The sequence below is a fragment of the Lactuca virosa genome, chromosome 1 (genome assembly GCF_052849685.1).
Source record: "Lactuca virosa cultivar CGN04683 chromosome 1, Lactuca_virosa_CGN04683_v6, whole genome shotgun sequence".
NCBI classification, from domain to species: Eukaryota; Viridiplantae; Streptophyta; class Magnoliopsida; order Asterales; family Asteraceae; genus Lactuca; species Lactuca virosa.
Genome location: NC_136426.1, coordinates 157,980,868 through 157,999,734, shown reverse-complemented (window position 1 = coordinate 157,999,734; position 18,867 = coordinate 157,980,868). Strand labels below are relative to the sequence as shown.

General features: G+C 37.1%; 1 long non-coding RNA gene across 1 annotated transcript; it reads left to right on the top strand.

The window, feature by feature from the left end:
• The first annotated feature begins 12,353 nt into the window (after nucleotides 1-12,353).
• On the top strand, nucleotides 12,354-13,467 carry LOC145107186 (uncharacterized). Its single transcript, XR_013707753.1, has 2 exons — nucleotides 12,354-12,546; nucleotides 13,118-13,467. It is a non-coding gene; the product is annotated as an uncharacterized LOC145107186 (long non-coding RNA).
• Nucleotides 13,468-18,867: the final 5,400 nt, after the last annotated feature.

The following is an 18,867-nucleotide window of genomic DNA, read 5'->3' as shown; positions in this document are numbered from 1 at the left end:
ACCGTTCCCTTGATCGGGAAAGTACGGGTCGCCAGGTAGATGGAATCTAGCCATGTTATCTAAGCAAGAAAAGAGGTGTTAGAGACGTATAATAGACGTATTACTAAAGTTATTTATAGGATGATCCTTACCAGTTACATCAATACTTACGTAGTGCATACCAACTATATATAACCAATATAGAATAGACCTTCGAATAAGTGATCCAACTCTAAGACCACAACCAAACAAGGATCAGGAAGTAAAGCGAAGATCACAAATTCTAAGTCTATAACATCTTAGTCACATATAACCTTAACGCATCCACATAGCAACTATTGACCTACTAGTAAAGAACTTTTTAGTTTTCACATAAGTAATTTTAGTACAACAAAATACTCCTACAGTATTTTATGTTTAGGTTATGTTCTAGTGTTACATTGTAGTAGAGTTGGTAAGTTTTAGAATTGTTGCAACACCACAACCATTCCTAGGCACATGCTAATCACTTCTCGGATAGATATAGTTGATCAGGCTATATCAATCCCAGACCTGATTATATGTCCCCAAGCCTACTTGTGTTGTTCAACAATCGCAATACTTTTGGTCCGTTCTAGTATGACACTTTTCGTAGTATGAATGCATGTATGTATGCTTTAGTAAAATATTTTATTATTTAAAAAGTATAATTCTTTTGGTCAAAGTGTTTTAATCTCGTTGTGTTTATAGTTGTATATCTTTTATGGATTGATATACTTAGTTCACGATAAACAAAGCTCTGATACCAATCTGTCACACCCCCAAACCGAGATGGCGGAAACATTCGGGGGCGGAGGACGTCATGTACAATATCATAACAATGCATAATAGTAAAACAAGCAACAACATCCATTGCATCAATAGAATGGTTACTACATGTGTGTTCTGAGTATAGTCGTATGACACCAAAAATGTATATAGCAAAATATAAAAGACGAGTCTTGAATATGCTCCGTCTTCTCAGAAACCTGATCCAATGTTCTTGTTTACTAGTTCCCTGAGAATACAAGTTATTTTGAAAGAGAGTATCAACATTTAAGTTGGTGAGTTCATAAGTATTTAATGTCAAGTGTTTGTATTTGTCTAGTAAAATGTTTGTATACTTCCCAGAAAATCCTATATTTTCTTCTACAAATGAAAAGTAGTCTTCTACAAATTCTCAACTGTTTTGTGTGTTTGTTCTCTTGTAATAGTGTAAAATTTATGTTTTTACTTGAAATAGTATAAAATATATGTTTTTACTTGAAATAGTATAAAATATATGTTTATACTTGAAATAGTCTAAAATGTGTGTTTTCCATATTTGTAAAACTATCTTTACTAGAAAAATAGTATGCATTTCTCATGTGAGAATATCACTGTATGAATGTAATGGAAAATGAAGATTTACAGTACTATTGTATAAAATACACTATTGATGCATTAACTACCTTGGAAACCAAACTGGTTAATTTAGGTTAAAATGTGATTAGGTTATAACCATGCTTGATTGACTAGTATAAAACACACCGTTCTTCAGGCGCCGAAAATGGTATTACATTTGTCACCCGTAGACCTGCACGTCCCACTGTAGCTAGCAGTAAGGTGTGGGATGGTCAATCCCGTATAGATCTATACACAAACTCACGCTCTCCCTCCAGGAGACTCTGGTTACAAAACGTGACATAATAAGTACATTGCTATGCCATGAAATAGTATTTCACATTTTAGTTATCTTGTTCTTGTTATAGTATGTAAGTTCCTTTTTGTCCTATTAAATGAATATTATACTTTCTAATGAATAGTAATAGTATGGATGTATTGACTCATGTATTGTTTCTCTGTTCTAGAAAATAGTATGTATTGATCCTCTAAACTATACCTATTATAGTTTACTAGTATATTTGTTTGAACTGTAAATGATTCGTAGAAAAGACTCAATTGACTAATGTTTGCAACTGAGTTAAGTATGTACTTTGAAAATGGAGTTTAATATTCATGTATAGATTTAGCAAGTATAACTATGATTTAGCTGACAGTCGGACTAGTGATCCTACACTAAGCCCACAACCAAACAAGGAACAGGAGTCAAGGTGTTTAGCAGTAGTCCTAAGTCCGTTAAAGCATACTTATACATAAATATATAAATGAATAAGATTTTAATAATAAACAACATTATAAAATAGTTTAAAAGAGTTTTTGAAATGATTTTAACAACAATTATAAGCATAAGAAATCATTTGTTGGTTTGTTTTCACGTGTAAGTGCTAACACAATAAAATCTGTTCTACTTGTATTCCCCCTAAAAACATTTAAAAAGGTAAATTATAGGGGTATGAACTCACCTTAAGTGAGTGATTCGTTTGGATGTTCGATATAGGTTGATTGTTTCCACAAGTTAGATCCCGGGAACAAATCAAGTCCTAAATAGCAATTCACGCAATATGTTGGCATGAAATTAGTGAATATACTCTCAAAGGAGTTAAGGAAACAACCTAGGATGTAAGAATTACTTATAAAAGAAGTGTTAGAACCGAAATCAAGAGGCTGCAAGGTGTTCACGACTGGGCTTCGGTGTGTCTAAGGCCGTAAACGGTTCACAGCTACTTGATGATTCAAGTGTTTTCGGCTGGAAACAAGTGTGTGATCTTGGTGTTCTTGGTGAAACTATGAAGATTCAACGGTTCACGACTGTAAACCCAGAAATGAAGGGTGTTTCATTGACGACAAGAAGAACACTAGATGTTCTTATCAAGATCTGAAGGTCGATGATCTTCGGATGATAGATGAGAGAAAACTTGGGTTTCGGTTGAAGACTTTGAGAGAAAAAGGCTTGAGTTTGCTGCTAGAAATGTAGAAGTGAGGATAATTTCAGTCAAACACACACACACACACACACACATATATATATATATATATATATATATATATATATATATATATATATATATATATATATATATATATATATATATATATATATATATATATGTAGAGTTTGTGGTCCGAGGGAGCTTCACAGCCCGAAGGAGTTTACAGCCGAAAACGAGAGACGTTTACGGCTGCAAACGCTCGTTTGCAGTCCGAGAGTTTACGGCTCAGCGAATGTTTGCAGCTCATGCGAAGTACTTCGGGTTTTGAGTGTTTTAACTTTCAAATTTTCTACAACCCTTTTAGCTAAGTGTTTTACCATGAAAAGGCTATTAATCTAACCTTGAGATTACATCAACATCACAAGTTTGAATTTTATTGGATAAGTTTTTACTTTAGTTGACCAAGTTTGACTTTTACAAGAATGGAAATTACGGGTTGTCACAGTCAGGGCGCGGGATTGTTGGAGAGAGATTGTTCGTGAAGTGGGTGATGATGCTGTGATGGTATGTCAGGGGATGATTTCTCGATCAGGTCACATACATATAGTGGAGGGTCTTGGGAAGAGATCCAAGACTTCTGAATAGGGTTTGAGAGGCCAGCAGGGCGGGGGTCAGTGCAGCATGTGCAGGAAACTGCACGATGGAGTTGTCGTTTCAGAGGTATGAGTTGCTATAAGTGTAGTAGGATTGATCATGTTAGCAGGAATTTTCCTCAGGGGCAAGCCCGTTATGTTTTCTCTGCGACTAAGTGGGCCACAAGAGGGTCGTCTGTCTGAGAAGAAGGGGAGGAGTAGTGAGTGTGCATGCTTTGACTATTTTGCAGATTTCTGTTAGTCGTAAGAATAGGGCATGAGCCCTAGCAGAGAAAAGCAGGTCATTGCAGTGTCAAACAGGGGAGGTCCGTGCTCCGTCAGATGATTTTGCAGGCATGTTATCTTTTGCGTTCCTTTTGGTTATTCCCAGTTCTCATGTTGCTTGGGATTTGATATTGTTTTGGGTAAGCGTTACCTTCGGTTATTGATTTGTTATCGTTGGGGGTATATTTTCGAGAATTGATTTATATCTTTTCAATACCATGAATTATTAGTGGGCTATCGAAGCGGGTTGTATCTTATGTAGCGGGTTCCAATATGTTCGGTTAATATTCTGGGTTTGGTCGAGATCGGTTCAGGGGAATTGTGTGGAAGGTATATGGTTAGGATTCAGCGAGTTAGTTCTCTTGTAATCTTCAAGGTTATGTGGTTCTAGTATTTGTTTCGGTAGGGGCGAAGTTGCTTATGGAAGAAAATTTGGGTTCAAGCATTGCTATTGCTAAGAGGGGAGCGGTGGCAGGAAGATGGTAGTGTCGATTATATGGGTTGTTAGGTGATTGGAAGTGTCAGAGGAGCTTTATATTCGTATGGGTTGCAGTAAGTTAGAATCCAATAATACTTTGGTATTGGAAGTGGGATATGATTCTTCGGTTCAAGGAAAGGGTTATAGTTTTAGTTGCTAGCGTATGAGATCGGGGAATTGATATAGTATCGTTGGAGGTTATCTGGATTATCAGGTAGGTTGAGACTTCAAGGGTATACGTCAAGATTTCGGGAATCGGGGGATCAATGAATTTGGCTAGTAATGGGACGCTAGTATTGTCACACCCCAAAACCAGAACGGCGGAAACGTTCTGGGGTGGAGGACGTCATGTCAAGTATCACAACACATGTAGTATAGTAATCAAAGTACAACAACCATTGCATTAATAGTATAAGTTTTTACATAGGTTACATTTAGCAATAACATCAAGGGTAGGTATAGAGAATAACATAGGATGCAACTCGGTACTAGGCTGACTTTGCAAAATCTCCCAGAGTGTACCTGTCTACTGACGATCTGAGAATACAAGTTATTTTGAAAGAGAGGATCAACATTTTAATGCTGGTGAGTTCATAAGTATTTTAATGACATTGATATAAATACATGTTTTTCCTCAAAATAATCTCACAAAAGTTTATAGAGTATTTGAATTCCTTCTAGAAAATCCTATATTTTCTATTAAAAGTAGTCTTCTACCAAGACTCGACTGTTCCATGTTTAAAAGAATGAGTTTCTCTACTAAAAGCAATCTTCTACCAAGACTCGACTGTTTCATGTTTAAATAATGAGTTTCTCTACTAAAAGCAGTCTTCTACCAAGACTCGACTGTTTCATGTTTAAAAGAATGAGTTTCTCTACTAAAAGCAGTCTTCTACCAAGACTCGACTGTTTCATGTTTAAAAGAATGAGTTTCTCTACTAAAAGCAGTCTTCTACCAAGACCCGACTGTTTCATGTTTAAAGAGCATTTTTCCCAAATGTTACTATCATTATCAAAATGTAGTTTTACATTATTATTTTATGTCAAAAACGTTCCAAGTTTAATGTATTAAGGAAAAATATTATAGTACCGTAGTTTTATATGTAGAAACTACCGTGGTACTAATTACCTTAAGGCCATGAATTATAAGGTAAATGTGAAGATACTCGTAACCATACTGATTGACGGATGTAAACACGACGTTCTGCTGGCGTCGAAATAAATGTGACATTTGTCACCCATTGGCTTGGTCGGCCGGGACTGTAGCTAGCAGTCAGGATGTGGGATGGTCTGTCCCATAATGATCTATACATACAATGCCCGCTCTCCCTCCAGGAGACTCTGGTTACCAACTCGACAACGGTGAAATCTGCGTCATGAGGATGTATCTCGTGCTCGATTTGCTATATACATTTCTTTTTACTAAAAGTACATGTTTTAGAATATTGATATAGCTAGTTTCTCCTCATAAAAGTTATTGTTGATTTCTAAACTATACCTATTATAGTTTACTTGAGAGGTTATCTAGGTACCTTTGCTACCCAAAGGCGCTGAACTGGAGTAAGAGTTTTAATATCTAAACAGATATACATAATATATAACTAGGACTTCAACGAAACTTGGACAAATAACCGTATACTCTAAGTCCACAACCAAACAAGGAACAGGAAATAAAGCGGGCTATCAGTCCTAAGTCCTTCAAACCCTACTTATATAACTATATCTATATAGACATGAATCTAACAAGAATATAAGTTTAAAAGACTTTGATAAAAGCTTAGTAATTTAAAAAGAGATTATAGTACTTTAAAAGAGATTTGAAAGTAATATATGAAAACCTTTAGCTGAATAAAACAGTTTAACATGCAAAAATCTATTTGATTGACAGTTATTAATCACATGCGATTGATATAATAACTTAATAGTTCAACTTGTATTCCCCCCCCCCCCATAAAAGCATTTAAAATCATTTCAAAGGTTGATTAAGGGGTATGAACTCACCTGAAGTGAGTAACTCGAAAGAAAGATTGATATAGGATTGCCGGGTGTCGAATGAAGTCGTGAGCACAAACGAATCCTATTTTACATGTGATAACACATATATGAATACACTTAAGGTATATAAACACTAATAGACACATGGACACGCCTTAGGGACATGAAAACACTTAGAATTAAGTGTTACAAACACCTCTTGAAGTCCCTAAATGAGTGTAGGGCCTTGTATTTGAGTGTAAGGCCACCAAACTCGACTTTTATGTGTGTGCGGCCAGGGTATGCGGCCAGGCCTGTGTGCGGCCATACACTCCCATAGAAGTGTGTCCAAATCAATTTTCCAAGTCTTTGTGATGATCCTAAGAAGGTGTTTTGGCCATTTCTTAGCCGGATTGGGAGTTTGTTGCTATTTTAGACCCTTAAAAGTGTGTGTGCGGTTACACTTGGTGTGTGCGGCCATGGTGTGTTCGGTCGCACACTCCTAGCAAAAATGGTCCAAAACGTATTTCCAAGTTCGTATCTTGTCCCCCTAAGTGTCCTTGATCATGTGCTAGAATACTACTTGAGTTTGAGGCCTTAAAGCACCAAAATAAGGGGTGTACGACCACATGAAGGTGTGCGGCCGCACACTCCTTTCAGATCGAGTTTTGGGGCTTTTAACAAGGCTCAAATATAGCTAAACACATGTAGGAGTAGGGTACTTACAGTGTAGAAGCGTATGGGGGTGTTTGGAGCCCAAGAACTTAGTAGGTGTTCTTGGTGTTCTTGAAGAACACTTGAAGATTCACTAGAATGAGCTGATTTCATGGATGAAATCAGTCATTTACACTAGATGGAGTAAGGAATCTATAAATCAAAGGCTAGAAACACTTACCATTTGAAGATCTAGGTGAAAAATCGGGATCCACTTGAGAGAAAACGAGTTCTTGACTAAGAGGGTGTAAAAGGGTGGAATGAAGGCCAAGACTCTTTCTTATAGGCGTGAGAGTGCTGCCAGAAGAGTGTGTGCTGCCGGAGGAGGGGTGTGCGGCCGCACACCCAAGTGTACGGCCGTACACTCCTTATGTTGGAGCGTTTGGCTAATTTTCGTGTCGGGTGAGCTTACAGAATTCCAATCCAAACTTCTAACTAGCATCTACTAGGTTTAGAACACCCAAATGACTCAAAATAAAGCTAAAAAGTAGTAAAAACGAGTCTAACTTCAATTGATTTGAATATTAGCACAAGGTGAAAGCTTCGGGTTGTCACAAGTATTGTTCAGCACAGGGATGGATGGTTCATGCCAATTGAGAAAGATGAATTGGAAATCCATAAGGATTAAATGGTGAGAGACCTTCGTCGAGACCAAGTGGGGGAGAGTTAAGTGGCTGTTCAGATTGAGGTTGTGTTGGTGGGGTTCAGGAAACTCCCGAGCGCAGGTCAACATGTCCATTGTTATTCATTTTGGGCTGTAGGATTCAAATACGTCACTCGAACTCCTGATGGGTTGTAGGATTCGGCTCAGGATGCGTGGTATTATGTTGGTTTGAGTATGGTAAGACCATGAGTGCTAACCATGGTTGGTTGGAGGTGTTGTAAGACTGCAATGGGATCATAGCAATCACTAGTTCGAGGTAAACTATTATCAGAAACGGTCGAGTATGATGGGGAATCAGTTCGTGCCTTGGGCAGGTCGGTCAAGGTTGTTGAGGAGTATTCTCTATTTTGGGATGAGGATCGTTGGGGTCCGGCTCGGAGTCAGGCCTCTATAGCTTTAGATAAGTATTACCCATGGGTGAGGCCTGTGTGATTATGATACATCAGGCGGGTCCTGGTAGAGACTGTTGAGTCAAGGTATTAGATCTTAAGTTGCAGGATCATGTGTGGGATCAGTGTGTGACGCAGAGGGGTTTTATCTTGGGTAGCCTTGCTGTTTGGAATATTGGAAACCTGGTGGTTAGACAAGGTGCAACACTGGTACTCTTAGAAATGGTTTGGGGGTAATTATTTATCGTTCAGGTGAGGGTTCATCGGGAAACGGAAGCGTGTGATGTGAAATGAAAGTGTAGATTCGTCTAATCTCGGGTTACGAGCGGAGTATTAAATTGGTTTAGGGTAAGAACTCAAGTCGGATATTGCGCGTGATTTACACATGATTTTCGTTTCAGTGGAATAATAATTGGCGTATCTATATGCCAAGGGCATCAATCGCAGGGTTCAAGGGTGATGAATGAGTTTAGTTTTCATAGCAATCGAGCCGTTGTGTTGTGTCTTGGGTTGGTTTTGTATGCGATAGGGCCTCAGCGTATTTGGAATTAGGAGAAGTTAGCTCGTCGGAGACCTGACATGTAATGAGACTATAGTTGGTGTCATGGCATTCTTTTAGCAGTAGGATGGTGTCAATGTGTTTTGGGGTATTATCGCCAGATAAGGTTGCTCTCGGGAGTCGCGTGGGGCTACTATGTGTTTGTATGTATTTTGCCTCAGCAATCGGGTAGGAGTTCGGTGATTCAGTTAGTTGGCAGACAAGTTGGGACTAGGGAGGTCTCGGATGCCTTTGGTAAGCAGATAGGTGACAGCAAGACTAGTCGGAGTGGTTTCAGTGATTTGAGCTTCGTGTGAAAAGTCGCTTGTATTTCGGGGTATATGTTAAGTCACTCGCAGTTGGATTAAATAATCTCAGAGTATTTGATTGGACCTTGTTGTGCAGCAATCGTATGAGTCTAACCATTACAGGGATGAATCTTCTACTCGAAGGGTTATCTGAGCCTTCTGTCAACTGTAAGTATTCTGCAGTTGTTTGCGATCAATGGTTTTGTTCCATTGGAAACATCAAGATAATCAGGGTTGGAAGTATTGTGTTAGTCTGATAATCATCAGGAAATGGTATGATAGTGGTTCAGTGTGGGCGGTTTGTCAGGAAGGCAGATCAATTTGAGGTTTCGAGTTTCGGGAGAGATAGAAGTTGTTTTTTGCAAGGGTGTTTGAGGATTGTTCTTTTTGGTAAGTTATGCTAGGGTTGGTTTCGGTTGCCTTGGGAAGGCTATATTATTCTCAGGTTGTGGTGGTGTTGTCCAGATTGTTGGACGTGTTGGGAAAGGTAAGGACGGATTTCGAGGACGAAATCTAATTTAAGTGGGGAATAGTTGTAACCCCATGTTTCGATTTGTTCCTAGGTTGGGGATGGTGATTAGGCTGGGTATTATCAGGCTTCGGATCCTCGAGGAGTTGGGTTTAAGACTCAGTTGGGGTTGGATAAGGTATTTCAGATGGTTCGGGTATTCGGTTTCTGTTTTGGAATCTAAGGGCCTTTTGGTAATTTGTCAGCTCAGGTTTTTATGGAAAGTGGATGTTCGTTCGGGATAACATATGGCGAGTATGAATTGATAATAGTGTAGAGCGTCTCCATACCTTTTTATTGATATATAGATGGTTGAAATTGGAGTTGTATCGAGAAAGTTATTGCCTTCGGAAGAATTACGGTTTGTGGAAAACCCTAGTATGTGGGCCGTATTGATACGAAACATGTTATGCAAGGCGTAGTGTAGGGTACGCGCAGCGGAGGTGCGAGGTTTGGGTCGGGGTGCGAGACCTCGTACGCTGGGTGTACGAGGTGGTATGTTGGGCGTACGAATGATATATTGGAAACCCTAATTTTAGGGTTGTACCCTATATAAGCAATACGTTAGCCTCTTTCTTCATTTCCTAAGTCAGTCCCCACTCTCTAAAACCCAAGAATTTGTCCTTAAGTCTTCATGGTGGCATCTTGAGCTAAGGGTGCCCATTTTTGGTGTATTTGGTCCATTTATAAGAAGATGGAGCTTGGTGCAAGGATGAGAATCAAGGAAGGGCTTATGGATCTTGCTTATGTGTCTCATTTCCAGCATGTTGGAGTTGAGGATCTATCAGCGAACAGCCAGGGGTTTTGTCTATGTTTCAGCAGTGCGAGGTGAGTCTTCTCACTATATCCATGGGTCGAAGGCACCAATTACGGCCCATTATGTGTTATGTGGTATGCTAGTTGTCTATGTGATACTTGCATGGAAGACCCCGGGGGGAGCCCGTGGCAATTGGATGTCATATCGTGAGGGGAAATCCCATGGCATTCTAGTTAAAGACCATGGGGGTGCCCATGACACGATAGATAAAGACCATTGGCGAGCCCATGGCACCTATATGTATATACATGATAATCGATGATTGTATGCGGTATGGTATTTTGGGGAACTCACTAAGCTTTGTGCTTATGGTTTTCAGTTTCTGTTCCAGGTACTCTAGTTTTCAAATGGAAGAGCTCGGGATGATTGCAGAGCACACACCACATGGTTGCACATGTTGTGAGTTACTCTGGACAAAAGATATTTTGCTAAATATTGGTTACTCTGGTTTTATAGAAACAATCTGTATTAACGATTTATTAATTTAAAAACAAAAAAATTGTATGTCGTGATTTTCGGGTCGTTACACAATGCCACATGGTCTCTTGTTCCACCTATTCCTAATGCAAAAGTATTTGATTGTACATGGGTGTAGAAACTTAAACGAGATCAAACAGGAAAAGTTACTCGTTACAAAGCACGACTAGTAGAAAAGGGGTTTAAAGAATAACATGGCATTGACTATTTTTACACATTCAGTCCTGTTGTGAAAACTACTACTATTTATACGGTTCTTTCTTTTGTCGTTACACAAAGGTGGAAACTAAGACAGTTGGATGTTCAAAATTAATTCTTACATGTAGAACTCAATGAGACAGTGTACTTACGCCATCCATCAGGGTTCATTGATCCAATGAATCCTGATCATCTCTACTTACTTCACAAATCCATATATTGGCTGAATCAGGTGCCTCGTGCATGGTTTCATTGGTTGACCAAGGCCTTGCAGAACCTTGGATTCAAAGGATCCAGAACTGATTCTTCTCTTTTCATTTATTCCTTTAAGGGCACACTTTTATACATGCTGGTATATGTCAATGATGTCATTCTCATAGGTAACAACTCCAATGCCATTGATCAGATGATTAAAAATCTGAGTCAGACTTTTGCTATTCAAGATTTAGGTTCCCTTTCATATTTCTTGGGCATTAAGGTAGTTTGAAAGAACTCGAACGTGATTTTATCTCAAAAAAATACATCTTGGAACTACTTCAACGGGAAAATCTATCCCATGTAAAACCGGTACCATCTCCGATTACTACCACTGCAAATTCACATCTTGGAGAAAGCCCCTTGCTAGACAATTTGGTTCAATATCGACAAATTGTTGGTACCCTTCAGTATGTCACCTTATCGTGTTCGCTATGAAAAGAATTCTAAGATATCTTCAAGGGACATCTAATTATGGGATTCTCATCAAACACGACTCGGGTCTATTCTTCATGCCTATACCGACTCCTACGACTCATCTTTGTGTGCTTTCTCGGATGTAGAATTGGATGGTAGCCTAAATGACCGTCGATCCATTGGGGATATGTCATCAATCGTGGAAACAATCTTATCTTGTGGTCAACCCAAAAACAACGAACTGTCTCTCGGTCATCAACGGAATCCAAGTACAAAGCTTTAGCTGACGCTCTAGCTGAACTCACATGGCTTGAATCTCTTCTTAGATAACTAAAGTTTCCTATGACATCTGTTCTGATTTTATGGTGTGACAAGTTGGGTGCCACATACTTATCAGCTAACCCGGTCTTTTATGCCCGTACAAAACATGTTGAGGTTGATTTCCACATTGTTAGAGAAAAGGTTGTTGAAGGGAAACTTTTGGTTTAGTTTATTTCCACTCATGATCAGATTGCAAATAGTTTTACAAAGCTGTTATCATACCAACGATTTGTTGATTTACGGTCCCAGCTGCTGCAGTTCGTTACCCGACCTTAGCTTGTGGGGGAATATCGGAGAGTTTATAATATAATTTAGTATTAGAAGGATACAAAGTGTAAAAATCTATTCTATATATATCTTGTAATCATTGATCATAATACAATACATACAACATTACATTCAGTTTATTTTAATACAACAATCGTGCTTATAATATGGTGTGTTTTGTGGGGCAAAGTTATACTACAACAATATGCTACTTATATTCTTCACTACATGACATTCTAGTTACAAAGGCTAAATGGTACTCTTACGCAGTCATCAATAATAGCTAATTTGGTCCACCAAAAATACATAGCTGACCGAGAAAAATCCTTTGTTTGCCCTCAACCCAAAATATGTATGCTCCTTCGCACCTCTTCTTCCCTATCGCTTCCTCCCCTACAATTAGGAGGATTGATAAGGAAAAAAGACGTTTCTACCGTGCGCCTCCATCATCTCCTTCTCTACTTGCATTTTTTCTTGCGAATCAACTTTACCAGGTACAAATTATGAATCAATTCTCTTGTGTTTTGTTTTTTCTGATTAGACACATTGGCGGTATCATCACTTTCACTTTATTTTCTTCGATTTTTCCTGGATCTAACCTTTCATCCAGCGTTTTTTTTTTCTGATTACACACAATGGTAGTGCTTTTTGGTCTTATTACATTGATGTGTGGTTCTTGAGGTTGTTGCAATGACTTTGGCCGTCAAAGATTAAAAAATTGTTAGGTATAGGGTTTATAGATTAACTGATGCCAGATGTGTTGTTAACAACTATATTATATTAGGACTCCTAATTTAGGAGTAATGATTGTAGGAAGTTGGACGATATTTCCCATGATGTTGTTGATCTTCCTTTTAACCTGTTTGTGGGATCTAATGGAGTAGTGAGGTTGATTTTTGTTTTGTTTTTTGAAATTGGAATCAGATTGGATGCAAAAATTGGAACTTCATTGGTTGCAAAAATTGGAACATCGTCATTTCTTTGCTCTTACGTTATAGATTGATTAAAAGCTTAATATGGTTTAATAATATATTTCTTTTGTTTGAGATAATGACATTATTTTAGGTAACTCATGATAAACCAGAAACACAAGTTTCAAAGCCATTAGAAGGAAGGAAGATGGAAGCATGATCTTTATGATGAAGCGAATAAGAGTCTGAGTTCAAAGAATGAAGAGGATCAGATTGCAAAGAAAAAGTTGAAGCCCTTCTTGCTTCATAGCCGTGTTTTTTTATTTTTTGTTTTTGTTCATATGATTTTATGGGACATTATAGTTTTTCTAGAATGTGAGGTGACGATCCTAGAATGGGTCAAAGTTGTAGTTTGTGGGTAGTTTAGGATGAGATTCTCTATTTTTTTATTGTTATTCAAGTAAGTCTACATTTAAGAATAATATCAAGTGGTTTTTGATTAAAGAGTTGAAGTCACTAATGCTTTTGGTAAGTGTTGTTTTGGATAAAATGTTTGGATGTATTATTATATCAATGAATAACATCGAAGTACTTTATTGTAGTCTTGTTAAAAAAATGTTGTTTGAGGGTAATATAGTCATTTTGCACAGTCAGTAAGATGCAAAATCAAACTGCATATTTCAGTCAAAACTTAACTTAGTAAGAATTTCTAACCAGTCGGCAGCTCTCTAACCCAGTTAGCAACTATCAAACGATCCCTTAAACATTCCATGGCTATGAAGACGATATACGGTTTCCAGCCAAAAGGGTTGGCTATTAGATCAAAAGGTGTGTTCTCTGTAACTCCCCTGACTTTTTAACTGTCACCTCAGCACTACGTTATCTTCCTTACTCCCTGCATCTAGCAAATTGTCACACGACTACCTCTAATCTTTTAGATTTTTTAATAAATATAATTTAGTTATGATTAATATAAATAAGTATAAATAATTCATTATTAATTCAAAGTAAATAATAAAAAAGAAAACAACATAACAATAATTAAAAAGTACATCATGTCGAATCATTTAGGGTGTTATTCGGTCGGTTTTTTGGTTTCGGTTTATTCGGTTACGGTTTAGTCGGTTAGGTTAACCCGTTAAACTGAATATAATTTTGCAAGTAAAAATAAATATTAAACTAAAAGAAAAAAACATACTAAAACTATTACCAAATTAAAGACTATTAGAATATTATTTTCAATCTTTCATGATGCGTTGTCGTGTAGAGCCGATGCAGACACACAATTTGTAGAGATAAGTTCATCTAACTTTAGTCGTATATAAATATAAGAGAAATAGCTCAAGTTGTAGAGATAAGTTAATATAACTTTAGTCGTATATAAATATAAGAGAAATAACTGAAAGTTAATTGGCATTTGGTTAATTTAATTTCGCTATTTAATATAAAATGTAAAACAGTTATAAACTTATAATGGTTTATAACTAAATAATAAGTTATGAAAATCTTAGTAACTAAACTATAAATTCATATATAAAATGTTAATTCATATATATATATATATATATATATATATATATATATATATATATATATTGGTTTTGTCGGTTTAACAAAAAAAATTAAAATTTAACCAAAACCAAACCAAATAAGGTAACATTATTCGGTTAACAAAAACGAATTAACTGAAAATCAAATAACCTGAACCAAATAAACCAACCATCATTTGATTCAGTTTGATTATTCAGTTTTGGTTTTTTATTACACCCCTAAAATCACTGCCTACATTTTCTTCCTAATCCTCGTCCAAATTCACCTCTGATTCCTCATCTCATCTGAATTCTTGTACTATTCCCCGTCCATGACGCCAAAAATATGTAGCTGAGTTCCGTAAATATATTCCACCAAATCATCATGAATGTTGTGATGTTTATCTCGGTTACGTACTTCTGTTCCATTCAATTCTTTTTTAATACCTTCTACTTCAAAGGATAGTGAAATTTCATTTTGATCATTGTGGCATATTGTGCTTTCTTTGTCTTCTAAAATCATAATTATGTAATATGACATACACATACATTAAACTTTGATTTTTTATGTGTTCTATGAACGTGTTGGCTTTTTAGTATCTACCAATGTATTTTAAGGACACCAACTGCTTGTTTCTAACTTCTCGTTTTCACTTTTTATCTAAAGTAATATAGATAAAAGTTGTAGTTAGCGAAATTACGAACGCATGGATAAAAATAATGTCAAAAATCAAGTTCGTATGAGGAAGATACGACCATTCGATGTTATGGCGAAAATAACAATAATGTGACGCTGCAGGTTTGCGATGTGTCATTTAATATGACCACCCAACCACCAACAACATTAATTTGGAAGTACGAAGATGTATGATGCACAAGATTGCGACGTGAGTCTTGTCTAGGACGCGACAGTCCTGATTCATGCCTATAAATAGCAGGATCGAGTCCTTCATTCTTCATCCATTCTTCATCTTTCTATTAAACTCTCGTATTTCTTGATCAGTTATTTCCCTCTCGAATGTCTTTATTAAAATGCTTGAAGGGTTAGAAGGATTAGTTATGTGAAAGATATAAGTGGAAGTTACGTTCGTGACTTTCTAAGTTATACTTCAATCAAGTTAATAAACACTTGTTCTACCTGCCTGACAGTTGATCTACTTGTTGATTCAATATTGTCATGTGAGATATATAAACTTACTTATTATGTTAGTTATGCATTCTTATGTGTTACATGATCAATATATGTTCAAGTATATATATGTTATGTAAGAAACTCAGCGAGAACAACCTCCATGGAATCAGTTAGTAGTAATAGCTTAAGAACATCCCTTCGTGTGAATTGACTGAGAACAGTCTCCATGTAATCAGTTAGTCGAAAGTGTGTTGTATAGAGTAGGTACTAACAATATGTGTAATGGGATTAAATGATAAGTATTTATATGTTGTTTGATCATGAGAAATATATGATTATTATAATCGGTGAGAGTTGTGTAGGCTCATTAAGTGTTTTTTCTTGCCCATTGCTTATTAATATTTTCTGGATTATCATAGGAGAACCCAACTTGATTTCAGTAATATCTGCATTATGTTTTGAAAACTGTGTTTGAAAATATAAAGACTTACACTGTTTACTCTAAATGGAAATATGTTTTATGTAACACCCGAAGAAATAATTTTTATAAATGATGTTTTATTATAATTTTTAATTGGGACCAACACAAATGTTTTAATTTTCCTTGAAAAAGAAACATGGTATTACAAGATGGTATATGAGCCTTATTTTAAAGGAATTGGACATGCATCAATGTTTGTATGAACTTAAACTGAGGTTCAAAATTTTCAAAGTTTCTAAAGTGTGAAATTTTCAAAAGAACAAGTTTGGAAATAGAAGTCAATTGGGCTAGGAACATGGATTTAATCTCATTGCATGTTCTTGTTTAAAATTTACCTAGAACTAGGAATATTGTTCTATAACCTAAATTAATTTTTAAAAGGAATGAAATGTGAAATGGGCAGTTAGTTGGATTTCATCACGAATTTTTCCCGCTTATCTATATGTGATATTTTCTATATATTGGTATTTTCTTGTAAAACAGTATGTTGTGCCTTTATAAATGAAAGATTGATGTGGAATCATACAATTTCAATTATATGTAAGATTAATGTTGATCCAAAGTAGTATAATAAATATGTGCTTGTTAGGTGTAAATACATTCAAGAACTACCTGAAAGGGGTCAATGAGTTATGTACCATATGTTTTTAATTTGCTAGTAAAATTAGCAGCATGCCTGCTACACTTGAATAATTAGATTGATGTTGACAATTTATAGAACAAATTCCTTCATTTATATATAACATGTAACATCTGCAAAAATCACAATAAATTTATACTTTTCAAAACAACCCATTTACTAAAAGAAGTGTTTACAGAATCATTGTTTCCAAAAAAATTATTCAATATCAGAGTCTCCCAAGATCAATAACGTAAAACCAAGGATGTGTACAGTCACCCCTTCGGCTTGGCACGATCCTCATAAGTACCTTAAACAAAACTAAACCTATAAGCCAACGCTTAGTAAGTTCCCCCAAGTACCACCACATAAATATAACAAACAATAACATGCATTTAGCGCCTTCAGCATGACTAGACTGCTTCACCGGGCCTACAGTCTATCTGGACTGCTCTTTGGGCCTTCAGCCTGACTGGTTTGCGTTATAGGCCTTCGGTCTATCTGGACCGCCCTAAGTATCTTGGCCTTCAATCTATCTGATGGCCAGCCTCAACCCAACAAACCATAACATATATTTTCATAACATTATCAATCAATAACAGATAACACAGGTAGTGTTACAAATCTATAGTCTAATCACATAACCAGTACCACATAACTCCGTATAACAACATACAACAAATCAGGATAGCTAATCCAAAGGTTCGACCTTCATGCCTTCGACCCACAAGTACAGTGAGGAAAACTCACCTCACAGTCTCACGATTAACTAAACAAGATACTGCCCCAAATACCAGCTCTACAGGTCACCTATTCAACAGATAGATACTAATGCTCAACTCCAACTCAAAATACCCAAATTACCCTTAATTCAAACTTGGTAACCCTAGTAAAAGTTAAATTCAAAGTCAACGGGTCAGGGAGTCAACTTGGTCTACTCAACCGAGTACGCGGGGCGTACTCCGCTCCTACGTTGGGCGTACTCGAGCCTTGACCAGAATCGGGGAATTGACCACATACACGGAGCGTACGCTCAGAACTTCCATTTCCTCAATAAGAGCTTAATGCATTAAGCTCTCACGTCCAACTTTCAGATCCCCAGCCAAAATACCATTAAGAGTCATAAAGCTTCCAACTTTATGACTTTGCATGTCCATTAAGTGCTTAATACACAAAATCCCAACATCTTAATGCCTTAAGACCTTCAATAACATGCATGGAACAAAACTAAGCATCAAAACCACATTTTTACGACTCAAGACCCCTCACAAGGTCTGAAAGGACAACTTATTTGGTTAAGAGCATGACATGCTGAAGATTCACCATATTTGGGACCAAAAATGCCCTAAATGAAGAAATGGCTAGATTTACAAGATAGGATGATCAAGCAAGGAGCTTTTTTACCTTTTGGATGTAGCTAACAAGTGATGAATCCCAGATCTAGGCTTCTTTCCCAACTCCAAGTCTTTGTACCAACTTCTTCTTCTTCAAGAACACCACCAATGCACACAAATGGGCTCAAAATTCACTATTCTCACTTAGGGTTTGCTAGAGGTCGTTTCTCTCATATGGAGGCTAGTGAGGGGATGACAAATGAGAGATAATGATGCTTATATATGGGTAAAACCCTAAAAATTAGGGTTTGAAGTTTAACCACGTATGCCCTGCATATGCGGTGTATGCCCAGCGTACTAGGGTCTGCCCTAGTACAACTAGTGTACACAATGTACGCTCAGCGTACTAATCCTTTGCTGAAATTACCAAAATGCAACTATGGGCCATTTTGCACTATTTCATAACTGAAGGACTACAAGCAATATTTATTCATACATAGGGTTAAAATTGAAAATACCTCAACGCTGAGATGTTACAATTCTCTCACACTTGAACTAGACTTCGTCCTCGAAGTCGGCTGCTGCGAATAACTCAGGATAATGCTCTCGCATATCTGCCTCTGACTCCTAGGTCCACTCGGAGCCTTACCGATGTTCCCATTGAACCTTTACCAAAGGTATCTCCTTGTTGCGCAGTGTCTTCATCTTTCTTTCCACTATCACTACCGACCTCTCAATATAATTCAGGCGTTCATCGACCTGGATATCATCTAAGGGGACCATTTCCTCATCGTCCAACACGTACTTCC